The sequence below is a fragment of the Larus michahellis genome, chromosome 1, assembly GCF_964199755.1.
Source record: "Larus michahellis chromosome 1, bLarMic1.1, whole genome shotgun sequence".
Taxonomy (NCBI): domain Eukaryota; kingdom Metazoa; phylum Chordata; class Aves; order Charadriiformes; family Laridae; genus Larus; species Larus michahellis.
Window position 1 is genome coordinate 103,028,461 of NC_133896.1, and position 10,899 is coordinate 103,039,359.

Genomic DNA, 10,899 nt, shown 5'->3' on the forward strand with positions numbered 1-10,899 from the left:
TTCCTTTTGGCTGTGAATGAGTAGGATTCATTAAAAAATATGTGTTCTTTTGTAGACCGTTGCAAAATTTTGGAGTATTTTTGTTGCCAATTCTTATTGGAGAATCTCAGGAACTTTTTTCCTCACCGATATGAGCAGAATAAAAATATATTTCTACAGTCCTCAATACTTGGGCTGCTAAAGCCTCCGTATATCTCTTTTCACTTGCAGCACAGTCATTTGAATATGTTATAAACACGTCGAGTCAATCAAAAGTTTGATCAATTTTTATTGAATAAGAAAGCAAAAGCAGCGCTGGGCGGCCGGGGAGTCGCAGCTCCGCCAGGCTGGCAAATTGCAAAGCACACGGGTCCTCCTTTTATCTTCGCAGGGGCGGATGTCGCGGCTGCTGAGCACATCTAGCTTTTCCACGTACGTGTCTCTTTCTAAAGCACAAAGTTAGTTAATATTTACATGAAGATACAGGTTGAACACACTCCTTCTTGCAAAACAATTTCTTAGGCTCACACGTGGTCGCACAAGGGCCCCTATCTCTATGGCAACATTGTTCTCTAAACCCTTAGTTTACCCCATATAAGGCCTAAGGTTATCGCGAGCTAGAGTTGTTGCCACATCAATGGTCGAGAAATTTTCTTCTCGGCGTCTTGTGGTCTGGCCAGGTCTTGCCAAACAGGATGTTCTAATTCACAAGGTAGTTCTATCATGTCACGGCCCTGCTCGGTTTCTATCTTTCAGCAAATTACCCTTAGATATCTATTACAACTCCCCTCTTTTTCTGTTCATCAGTAATTTGCTGATTAAACCTAGCTAGTGCTTCACAGGCCTTCCCTAGCTCTAACTGATCTCCGGAAACATTTTCCATTTCTAATCCTGACTGCCTTATAACCATTAACTGTACTTTTTCCATCCTGCTTTTAACAAAGCTCACAAACTTATTAAGAACGCATGGACCTATAGTTCCGTGCCCCAGGACTCGTGACAGTTTGAATCATGCGATTATCCTCCCACCTACTTAATGTCCATTTAAATGGTTGGTGAGAGTATCTGTGTACACTTACAAAATTTAGTAAAATTAAAATTAGAATGTGGCGAGAAGGGTGGAAACCCGGCCGGTTGATAAGTTTAGTTTGAACACTCACTCCAGTTACCCAGTCCTTTTCAGTGCTATCACTCCTCCCGGGGCATTTCGTGCGATTCCCTTGGTTAACACTGAGGCAGTCCTCCCAGTGTCTTTGTACAGTCCCACTTTTTGGGTTCTGTTCTCCACAGCTTTTTACTCCTCTGCCTCGCTCGTCGACCCGGTTGCTTCGAGCCACGAGGGGTATCATCTTCTCGGCAGCAGGGGTAGTCTTCAGGAGAATAAATGCAATTTTTAGTCGCTTGCTTCTGTGCATTTCAGGTGAATCACACTGAACCCCTTTAGGTGTCTTGTGACAACACACTTTAATAATGATGTCAATTACAAATGGAGCAGGTTCGCTAGGGTGATAGCAATCATACTCGGGTTTAATACCCCGTGCAAATATCTCCCGCCATTCACCAGATTGCTCCTGGATTTTACCATTAAATATTTTTTTGTCTAGAGCCAATTTGGTGAGCTCACGCTCTTTGTCTCCACAAGGTTGGCAAACCCCTCGAGGGGGTATCTCGTAATGGCAATGGGTCCTCCTCCGTTCTCGACACCCTTTACAAATAAAACAAATAAAAAGGATAACAATTACAGCTCAGAATGTCACACTTGATTCTTATGCCCCCCGTATCACCGTAACCGTACTCTGCCGATATGCTGTAGTCGCTCACTTGTACTACAGTTATATGTGTCCATTTATAATGTCCTGAAGGCAATCTTCAGATCTCTAGGTGGGCTTGTCACTTCTCAAGAATAGTCTTTTAATGGTCCTTTTACGCGGCTTGCATGAGTCCAGCCTCTCTGCTGTCCGGATGGCTGTTTCTGTGGTGAGTAAAACAACAAAAGGTCCTTCCCAACGGGGTGTCAGAGAAGCTTCTTTCTAAGTTTTGACTAATACCTGGTCCCCAGGTTGGATTTGATGGAGAGAGATACCTAACGGAGGTCTCTGTGTCGCTAGTTCTTTCCTCCGTAACTTCCAAACAAATTGGGAGACTCTGTAAAGTCATGTGGCAGGACCGTCCATCGTAGTTGCTGTTTCCTATGCGTTACAGAGTCTTTCCATTCAAAGGCAAAGTAATCTCTACATTCTTCTGCTAAAGGACAGGCCTAGAAGGCATCTTTCAAATCAATAACACTGTACCATTTATATTCAGGGCTTAGTTGGTTTAGGATTGTATGTGGGTTTGCCACCACGGAAAAGCGAGTAACCGTCCAAGCATTTACCACTCGTAGGTCTTGTACCAGACGGAAAGACCCATCTGATTTCTTAACTGGTAATATAGGGGTGTTGTGTGGTGACATACAAGGCTCTAAGAGACCTTTGGCTATGAGGGGGTTACTAACTGGCCGCAGGCCCTCCCGGCCTTCTTTCGAAATCGGGTATTGCTTTACCCGAATTGGTTGATCAGGTTCCTTGATTGAAATAGTGATTGGCTTAATATTTAATTTCCCTACTGATTCAGGGTTATACCAAACTTCCGGATTGATTTTTGTCTCATCTTCTGTGGTTAGGACGCATAGTTTAACAGTTAATTTACCAACTCTTGCTTCCAAACTGATTCCCAATTCGGTCATCAAATCTCTACCTAGGAGGTTATATTCCGCTTCTGGGACTAGTAAAAACGTTCCTATCCCATTTCTATTAGGGGCTTCTATCACTACTTCTTTTATTACTGGGACCTTAAACGGTTCCCCTTTCGCCCTGATGACTTGGAGTTTCTCTTTCGACTCACTACACCCTAATGGCAATCTCTGCACCGTTGATCTTTCGGCACCCAAGTCCACTAGAAACTCGAATACCTCATGCTGGGGACCTAGTTTAAGTTTTATCAAGGGCTCTGCAATTTTAGGGGTCCCCAGCAAATAAAGCCCCTGACCCCCTAGTCTTCTTTAAAAATCTGCTCGTCTTGCATCCTTTTTCGGCAGTTACGCTTTAAGTGTCCCCGCTTATGGCAGTAACAACACTCTACGGCCTGGGTGTTATGCTCTTTCCTCCTAGGGTCGGTTGGGCCCCTTCTGGGGTTTTCTCGTCTGATTTGATTTTGCCCTTCTCTGACAGCCGCCAGCAGAATTCTAGCCTGTTTCTTTTGGCTCTCTTAATAATTCATCTGGCCCCCTTTATTGCCAGTCTTCTATTCTTTCTAGCTTTCTCCTGATATCGTTCTATGACTTAGCAACAAATTGTGTTTTTAGTAATGCCTGGCCCACCTGGCTTTCGGGGTCTAGTCCAGAGTACACGTATTCCCTGGATTGTCATTTCCCGGAGGTTCACCATGTTATTTCTATGCGCCGGGTCCTGATTGTCCCAAATGGGCCGCTGTAAGGGCCAATTTACATCTCCGGGGGGACCATGCTGATGCCTCTGATCCCAATGCTTCATGCCTGCCGTTCTGATCATTCCTTGTTCTTCGTTTGTGAACAAGATCTTTAAAATAGACTCCATCTCGTCCCAAGTATAAATGTTAGGCCCGAGGAATTGATCAAAACGTTCTGCTACCCCTAATGGGTCTTCTAACAGGTGTCCCATTTCTTTCTTAAATTCCCTCACATCCCTGGAGCTGAGGGGTACAGATACAAATCCAACTCCGGGTTGTGGTTCCCCCATAGCAGTCTCCCTTAAGGGATACAATAAATTTCCCTTCCTCCTTTCTCTATTTTGACTTCTAGTTATTCTTCGATTAGAAGGAGGAGCCTCTTCCCCAGGTTCTGTGGGGGCTGTTGGAGGGAGATCTTGCTCAGGACCTTGCGGAGGGGGGGACATAGAGTGGGAGAGACACTGAAGGTTCGTCTACATCCCACTTTTTCTTCCTATCATTTTTTTTCTTTTCTTTTAATGGAAACAAATTAGCGGCCTGAGCCGTGTTCAGGATCTATAAAAAGGCGTATTCACTCTCCTCCTTATCAAATGGTCGTTTGCCATTAACATATACGTTTTAATTGTTGACATATCCAATCCTCTAAGGATCTATGAATTGGCCAATATAAATCTTTTCTTATATGTTTTCTTCCCCATATCTCCATACAATAATAGACCAATTTCTCCTTGGACTTTCCTTTTCAAAAAGGGGAACTATCCCAATATCTAATCATTAGGCCTAATGGGCTATCTTGGGGTATATCGGGGAGCCCACCCCCACCCCGTATCTCCTGCATGGAACCAGAAGTCCTACTTTTCTTCTGTCCCATCTTCCGAAAGTGCCTTCTTTCACTCAAAATTCACTCACTTCCCTCCGTTCGTGGCCCACGCCCTCGCGGACAATGGGAACCGCACTATTAGGAGGTCCACATTCACTTCATCCGGTGGACTACTACGCCCAGTGGACGTCTCAGTCACTCACACTCCGGGTACCCAACCCCGACCGAACGGAACCGCAATATACTCACTCACACCCGAGTCTTCGTCCGGCTCTTCGTGCACAAAAATTACGGGGTTACTGCAGTCCTTTTTTATTCTTTTTGCTTTCTTATCCAGGTTCGGAAAATCCAAGATATCTAGCCTGGGGTTTTCCCTGGGACCATCCGAAGATGGGGCGCCTTCCCAGAGTCCACTCCAAACCAGGTGTCTGGATCCGAGTCACTGCACCAAATTTGTTATAAACACGTCGAGTCAATCAAAAGTTTAATCAATTTTTATTGAATAAGAAAGCAAAAGCAGCGCTGGGCGGCCGGGGAGTCGCAGCTCCGCCAGGCTCGCAAATTGCAAAGCACACGGGTCCTCCTTTTATCTTCGCAGGGGCGGACGTCGCGGCTGCTGAGCACATCTAGCTTTTCCGCGTACGTGTCTCTTTCTAAAGCACAAAGTTAGTTAATATTTACATGAAGATATAGGTTGAACACACTCCTTCTTGCAAAACAATTTCTTAGGCTCACATGTGGTCGCACAAGGGCCCCTATCTCTATGGCAACATTGTTCTCTAAACCCTTAGTTTACCCCATATAAGGCCTAAGGTTATCGCGAGCTAGAGTTGTTGCCACATCAATGGTCGAGAAATTTTCTTCTCGGCGTCTTGTGGTCTGGCCAGGTCTTGCCAAACAGGATGTTCTAATTCACAAGGTAGTTCTATCATGTCACGGCCCTGCTCGGTTTCTATCTTTCAGCAAATTACCCTTAGATATCTATTACAAATATGTGGCATCCAAGATCTATACAGAAGTTGTCATTTCAAAGGAGCTATAGCAATCCAAGGGAATGGTGAGATGGACTACGTACAGAGGAATTCAGCAGAAACGAGTCACTGGCTTTTCAGTCCAAGCTAGCCACTAATGCCTTATTTTGCCTGTTGAGTTTATGAACAATGGGAAGTCAATGGTTTTGATTCGAATAGGATGTAACACCTTGATAAAACATGTTAATGCATCACTCCTTGATGTTCTGAAACACACTAAGTGTTTAGTACGATTTTCTTCCACCTGAACAAATACTGCCGTTTTGCTCTTGGACACGTTTAATTTGCTTCTGCGTAATTTCTCTTTCTTTGCTTCTAACCCATTCTACTACATGTCAAGCATCCCTTGAAAGGGGGTACTTATTGAAACAAAAGTCTGATCAGGAACGTGACTCCTTAAAGAATAAGACTTTATGCTATGGGAGAAAGTTTGCAGCAGATCAGAGCAATGGCCTGTGTAATTGCCAAGTCAATCAAGCTATGAAGCAGAAAGCAAAGGCTTTGATTTTACTGCTCCCATTTGCAATGGGCTGTCATTGCCTCAGTTGCTTCAGCTCCGATCCTTAAAACCTCTTGAGCTGCCTTTCTGCTGGCGGTTCATATGTTTAGAAGTAAACTTGAAATAAGAGAATTGATATGTATTTTGAAATCCCACTCATCAAACCATTATTTAGATAAAAAAGCAAGGTTTTAAAGGAACAAAATTTTCTCTCCTGGACATTTGACAAGGGATCCCTTTTGTGTTTTTGTAGACTTTAGTGTTTAATCATTAGACGACATACATTTTGTTTTCTTGACATTATTTTTTTCCCCACTGAGACAGACAATATTATCAGTTGATTTCTTTAGGGTATCAAGGACATATTTAAATAGAGGGCAGTTTTTTGAAGGAAATCTAGATATAAAATGTGCTGCTAGTGGCTGATCTTTGACATTCAGATAAACATAGTTTACAGGTTCTATCTTCACCTTCAGAGTGATTTGTGATTCCTTTCACTCCATTATTTTTTAATTCTTTTTTTTAGTGCTTGTGAAAGGAAATAATGACAAGTTGGTCAGTGATCCAAAACTAGCTCAAGTCAGCAGAAAAATACAGTAATTACTGCTTTACCCCTGTGATCTGTTGTAGCCCCAGCTAAGTTTTTAAGGGGTGATGTGAAAACTCTTCAACATTGTTATATTTTGTGATAGTAAATCTGCTCCTGAGCAATCTCACAGAGTAGACAAAGGCTTTTTAGTGACTAGTGAAGTAAAACTGTCACATTGATGACTTGAAAGCTCATTGCCCCAGACTTGGGAAGGGGTAGTGCTGCAAATCTGTTTGATTCCTTCTCTGAGAAGAAATTGGAGGTTTTGTGTGTCATTCTAGGTCCTTGCTAAGCAATCTGTGAGTAAAAGGTTACTTTTCTTGCTGCTTTTTCAAGGGATGAGGAGGGAGTCGCTGCACTTCAAATGAGCTTTGAAAGCTGTAGCTTTCCGTTGCTTGGACCAGAGTCACTGGACTAAGGCAGGCAGCCTGCGACAGTGCTGCCACGTGGATATGATTTTGCCCATTACACAAAATCACACAGGGAAAGGTTGAGGTTGGAAGGGTCCTCTGGAGACCATTTAGTCCACTCCACTGCCCATGGAGGGTCAGTTAGAGAAGGTTGTCCTGGACTGTAACTCCAAGGATGGAGACTCCACAGCTTCTCTGGGCAACATGCTCCAGTGTTTGACCACCCTCACAGTAAAGCCATTTTGTTTCTTCTGTTCAAGTGTAATCTCCTGTATTTCAGTTTGCACTCATTGCCTCTTGGTGAAAAATCTTGAAAACTTCTTACATATTCTGATGCAACTGCTGAGGCTATTTTTTCTTTTTTTTTTTTTTTTAGATCTGATTTGCTTTTAAAAGGCGCTTTTTTTAAATTTATTTTTTTTTTTCTCCTTGCACTCCTAACCTTTTATTTGGTTGCTGTGCTTGCTGATTCCACTTGTTCTTTGAGGGCTGCAGTCTTACAGCTATAAATTTCCTTTGTTTTGCTGGGCATTTCTTGCTCTGTGAGGTAAGGGCCGTAGGGTAACAGAAACAGTAAAACTTAACTTTTTCCATGTATGAGAAACAGAACTCGAAGGCCTGGTGGCTGCAAATGAGTTGGTAGCATACAGGAAATAGCTGTCTTGGTTAAACTCATTAAAGCTGCTTCTTTGCCACTGTGTTGTTGTTTGCCCCATGTTTTTACTTTTTTTTTTTCTTTAGTGCTTATCTCTCTGTGTTACCTATGATTAGACCTTTGTGTATGACGGTCCCATTTTTTTTCTTCAGACTAGAAGAGATTTTAATTCTCACTAGTACTGTGGGGTCCACCTTTAAGTTTTCTATATGTGGCCAGATGTATTTTGAGAAGACTTCTAACAGTACATAGATCACCCTGAAGACTGAGCATTCCAGAGAACTTATTCTCATGTTAAGAAAAAAAAAAAAAATCAGTTTAAAAAAGTACCTGGAAAAATCCTACTTTTTCTCTTGAGATCTTTTGGAAAACAGTTGTCCATTCTTGGAATGGAGTAAAAAAAAAATAAAAATCTTAGAACTTTAGATTTTATTAGAGTGATTCTGTAATGTGCTAAATATTTCTAGAAAAGTGGGAACAGGTTCAGCGCTAATTCTAGGAATTACATCATATTTAATGAATGTAGAAGTATATATAGATTAAAAAAAAAAAAGTAATTATCCTTGCAGAAGCCAGAAGGATTGCTGCCTTGACTTTGCATCCTTTGAAATCCTAATTACAAATTTGATCCAGCACTCCATTTGAATGTAAAAAAAAATACTAATCAGTTATCTTGTAACTAGACTTGTGTTTTCTAGAAATGCTGTTTCTTTTTGCAAAAAAAAAAAAGCAATAACTTCTCTTTTTTTTTTTTTTTTGTAGTTTAACTAATAATTCCCCATCTGTGCTTTGCTCATGTGCTCCCTTTGTGGGAAAACTGAAGTCACAATCCGAACGCCTGGCAACAGAAGCAATGGGCTTGATATTTATATTAGAACTGTAACACATGGACATCTGTTCTCTCTACCCTTTAAATTATATTGCTTTCAAAGACTAATATTTGGCTTTTTCAGCTGTGGGCTGCTGCTGTCAGATGAGGTTGGTGGGAGCCTGGGAAAGGGCTCTCTACTGTTGCCCATAGGGTGGCCCCTGCCCCAGGGTGGGTGGACAGGCAGAGGTGTCTCCATCCAGCCCTGGGGCTGAGGCAGCACTGGGTTGGCCTCCTGGTTAGTGCTGGGGTAGAGCTGAGTGACCCAAAGCCCTCTTTCACGTTTGCTGCTGATTTGCTGAGAGATCTGGAGGTAATCCCTTCCTTCTGGCTCTGTTTCCTTACACATAAAATGAGGATATTGAAACCAACGTAATTTGAACAAATATTTTGAGCTCTACTGAATGAAATGTGCTAAGGTCAGAGCTATTCATTGGTAATACATGCACATATAAAAGATAGAGGACCAAAGTAATTTCAGTAGTACAGAACAATAATGACAGGGAGGATGCATTAAACTAGAGACCAGTATTCACCCTTCCAATGTGTGTCTAATCAAGATAATTATTTTCCTCCTGATTTAGGGTGAGATTTTTGTGGCAGTCAGTCTTCTGTTCAAAAGTAATTTTGAATGAACAGGTGGGTTGGCATGCCTGCACTTTGCCTTTTCCTTTAGGAGTTTAGTGTCTGTTATCACAAAATGCCAGTACCCCACGTTAAAGGTCTTCATAGGAGTTAAGTCTCCCTGATGCTGGTTTCAACTCCTAAACACACATATTCTTCTAGCAGTTGAATTACAGAGAGTTGCAGGTGTGGATGTTGCACTATTTCTTATCTTCCTTCTTAAACATAGTTTAAAGGCTTGAACCTGGCTGGACTGTGATGACAAAAATGCTTCACAGTTGATGCCAGGGTGAGATGGAAATATCTCATGGCTACCACTGAAACTCTGTTGCCGGCCCTTAGAGCAAATACAGCAAAGATAAGCCTCTTCTCTTGCTAAAGAGGTGTTGGATAGTTTGCATACCTACTCCTGCATTGTTATGTGGGGGTAATAGGCTTAATTACCCAGATGCAAAACAAAAGCAATGAGAGGACTGTGTGCATAGACCATTTGATAAGGGAAAGCCAGGCTGCACCCAAACAGAGCACTCCTTTTCTCCCCTCCCGCAGGCTGCAGATTGATTTTGGCTTCTGGGAGTTTCTTTGTGGCATGTCTGCTTAGGTAAGAGCATTTTTCAAGGGGTAGGCGGAGAGGTAAGAGGTAGCATGGGGAAGCTGAGAAGAGCGTTTCACCCTGTTTTCTTACCACAATTATTTTATTTCATTTTCAAATGCCATCTCTGACAGCGTTAAGGATTGTGATGTCAGAATATTTGCCTTGCAGGGGTTAGCTCATGCTGCCTGTATTCCTTCCCTTCTAACTACTGCACTGTATATTTCCACCAACTCTGCAGTACTCCCTGACTTAAAGTGGGAAGCTGTCAGTCTTGAATGAGCTGTAAGTTAATGCACTAAGCCTGGGGATGAGGGGAGGCGGAATTATTTATATGCAGTGAGAGGTGGGAAAGTTAAACCGCTCCTGTATTGTATGGCTTGCTTGCAACACTCAGGCAACAATACAAACAACAGTAGGAAAGAAAAATGCCGCATAAAAAATGAGACAAGGCATTTCACAATGGCTATGATTCAATGATAACCTTGACCTGAAATGTTTGGGAACCGACTCGTGATGGATCCATGACTCAAATCACTGGACAAACAAACACAAAAAAAAAAAAGAGTTGGAGACCCAGGCTGTTCCGTGAGATGACGTTGAGAGCCCTGATGTGCTGCTTTTCACCTTGGAAAAGCTTCCTCTCCTCCCCCATACACACTTATGCCAGCTGGTAAAAATTGCCTGAGCTGGAGATGTGCCATAGCCCATCACTTCACAGTCCTTCATCCAGTTCAGAAGTTACTGATCCCGAACCGAGTCTCCTAGAAATTAGAGCAGACAATGCAACAAAGTGCCGCGGTAGCAAAACATTCTGTCATGGTTTAACCCCAGCTGGCAATTAAGCACCACACGGCCCCTCCCCCAGTCCCCATCCTGCACCCCCCACCCCTCCGTGGGATGGGGCAGTGAATCAGAAAAGTGAGAGAACCTGTGGGTTGAGATAAAGACAGTTTAATAGGTAAAGCCAAAGCTGCGCACACAAGCAAAACAAAAGAAGGAATTCATTCACTACATCCCATCAGCAGGCAGGTGTTCAGCCATCTCCAGGAAAGCAGGAAACCACGCGTAATGCTCACTTGGGAAGACAAACACCATCACTCCGAATGTCTGCCCTTCCTTCTTCCCTCAGTTTTCCATGCTAAGCATGATGTCATATGGCATGGAATATCCCTTTGGTGAGTTGGGGTCAGCTGTCCCAGCTGTGTCCCGTCCCAGCTTCATGGGTGTCCCCCCCCACCTTCTTGTTGGCAGGCCAGTATAAGAAGCTGAAAAGTCTGTGACTGCTTAGCAACAACTAAAATATTAGTGTGTTATCAACATTATTCTCATCCTAAATCCAAAACACAGCACTATTCCAGCTGCTA

At 42.9% G+C, this 10,899-nt stretch overlaps 1 long non-coding RNA gene across 2 annotated transcripts; it reads right to left on the reverse strand.

The window, feature by feature from the left end:
- Positions 1 to 251: 251 nt before the first annotated feature.
- On the reverse strand, positions 252 to 4,823 carry LOC141747312 (uncharacterized). Of its 2 annotated transcripts, none has more exons than XR_012588667.1 (2): positions 4,514 to 4,823; positions 252 to 1,951 (listed from the first exon to the last, which is right to left on the reverse strand). It is a non-coding gene; the product is annotated as an uncharacterized LOC141747312 (long non-coding RNA). The 2 variants fall into 2 exon arrangements; XR_012588668.1 differs by having other exon boundaries at positions 4,518 to 4,734.
- Positions 4,824 to 10,899: the final 6,076 nt, after the last annotated feature.